A 2,508-nucleotide genomic window follows, 5' to 3' on the forward strand; every position below is an offset into this window, starting at 1 on the left:
ATTGGGAAGTAGCTTCATATCTACTTGGACGCATGCCCCTGATTACTTTGGCATCTTGAGAGATTCTCGGAATCTTGGCTTGATTGCCCCAGATTAATCGGGAAATAGTTTGAAACCCACTTGGGATGTGACTTTGACTGTTTGGTATTTGAGAGATTCTTGGAATCTTGACCTGACTGCCCCAGGTTGACTGGATAAACCATGTCATGCCCCTTGTATACATAAGGGACATTGCTTCTGAAGTGATTTTGTCTGTCGGGATGACTTTTAGTCATTAGTTGTACCTTTGTGCAAATTCTTTCTGATGCTAACATTTGAAATTATGTAGCAAAATATGTTTAATAATGAATTCATGAGATGCAATGCATATGTCTGTCTTGAGTTTGTTGAAAAACATTGAAACTGGATATGTAAAAGCATGATGTTTATAAAAACGTGATGTCTGTAAAAAACGAAGTGTCAACTCAGCATTTGTGGTGAACCTTAAGGAGTCAGGATACCTTTTTGGTGACAGTATGCTTTCGAACTAACCATGCTTCAGTTAGGACTTTCAAGGGTTGTAACGTGGCTTGGTTCACGGTTTAAGAAACAAAGGATAAAGGCTCAAAGTTTATTTGTACCCACCCCTCTTCGCGATGATCTTCAGTCCTAAGCTCAGTTAATTCAACTTATGCATTCAGGTTCCAAGAGACTTTTGGATTTACACCTTTGATAATGACGATGGTTCACAAGCAAAGAGAACTTTTGATATGGCAGTCACTTCTTCCTTTTGGTAGTCGCAACATTGTGTTGTTCAGGAATTTATTGACTTCTCTTATTTCATCTTTTTGATATCCCTAACTTTTGCCTGAACTGTCTATTTTGAGCTTACAGTCAGCGGGATGCCTTGGTTTTTGCCTAAGTCATCTTTTTGATTTTTTTGACTTAGCAGGCTCTTCTTCGTATGTATGTTTTTCATCATTTTTTTTTGAAAGATACTGACTGCCTTACTTAATGATTGATGAACCATCATTGGCTTTTGATTGACATCTCTAACACTTCTTTGATGTGTGTGGATGAGCGCTTGTGATTGAAACCTTTGTTGAAAGGTGTACGAAATGATTCTCTTAGAATGCACAGCCAAATTAACTGAGAACTACCTTGCCCCAGGTTAGATCAAGGGTTTCAATTAGCACAAGAAAGAAACTTCTACTTCTTAGGCTCAAAGGGGTTGACGAGGGATTAACATCCTTATATCTCCACTGTTTAGGAATTGAAACAATGCCTGTACATCGTCAACATAGTCTGTTCAAAAGTATACTGTGTGAGGTTGCGGTATCATTTTCGTCATCCTCCCTTAAAAGGCTTACAGCTTAGCAGGAGTTAAATATCACAAAATATATGCAAAGTAAAGACATAATTTAAATGAGTGATAACGAGATAATTTATTCAAGACAAACATATGCAATGCACTGATGATGATTTATTAAAACATATAATGTCTATCATAATTCGAATGTTTAAACGAACAGAATAGAAATTGCAAATGAAGGTAAAACTAATGATTACAAGTTCATCCACTTCAGACATTAGTCAGTCTTGTCGTGATTATGCCTGGGAGTAGTGATCACCACAGGAGTCTTGGGATGATAGAATTCAATTTCACCCGCATCGATCATGTCTTGAATCTTGTTCTTCAATGGCCAACAATCATTTGTATCATGTCCAGGACTATTGGAATGATAGGCGCACCTCGCATTGGGCTTATAGCTAGGAGCGGAAGTGTTGGGCTTTATAGGAGGATCCCTCACAGTAATCAAGTTTGCTCTCAACAAATGTTGTAATGCCTGAGCCAACGGCATGTTGATCTTTGTGAACTGACGCTTGGGTGCGGCTACCTTGCGTCTTTGTTGCGGAGCTAGTGTAGAGGTCAGAACTGTCCCCATAGATTGGTTATGTTCATCGTGATCTTTCCGGTCGTACACAGTATGAGGTTTCTCAGGAGAGTGGAAGTCAATGGTCCTGTCATCGATTAAGTCTTGGATCTTATTCTTCAGCGTCCAACAGTTATTAGTGTCATGTCCAGGACTATCAGAGTGATATGCACACCTTGCATTAGGATTATAACGAGAAGAGGAAATACTAGGATTCCTCGGAGGGTCCTTCAGAGTGATTACCCCTTTCTTCAGCAATTGTTGCAACGCTTCGGCCAGAGTCATATTGATCTTTGTGAATTGGCGCTTAGGCGTATCTGACTTGTGTCTTTGTTGTTGAACTGTTGTAGAGATCAGAATTGTCCCCACAGATTGGTTGTGTTCATTACGACTTTTCTGATTGTACACAGCATCAGCCATATGAGATTCCTCAGGTAAGTTGAAGTTAATGATCTGGTCGTCGATTAAATCTTGGATCTTATGCTTCAATGGTCCACAATCCTCTATGTCATGACCAGGACTATTCGAATGATAAGCACATCTCGCATGGTACTTATACCCAGGAGCAGGATTTGTAGGAATTGAATATGAAGGT

This window comes from Vicia villosa, linkage group LG4, assembly GCF_029867415.1.
Source record: "Vicia villosa cultivar HV-30 ecotype Madison, WI linkage group LG4, Vvil1.0, whole genome shotgun sequence".
In the NCBI taxonomy this organism is placed as follows: Eukaryota; Viridiplantae; Streptophyta; class Magnoliopsida; order Fabales; family Fabaceae; genus Vicia; species Vicia villosa.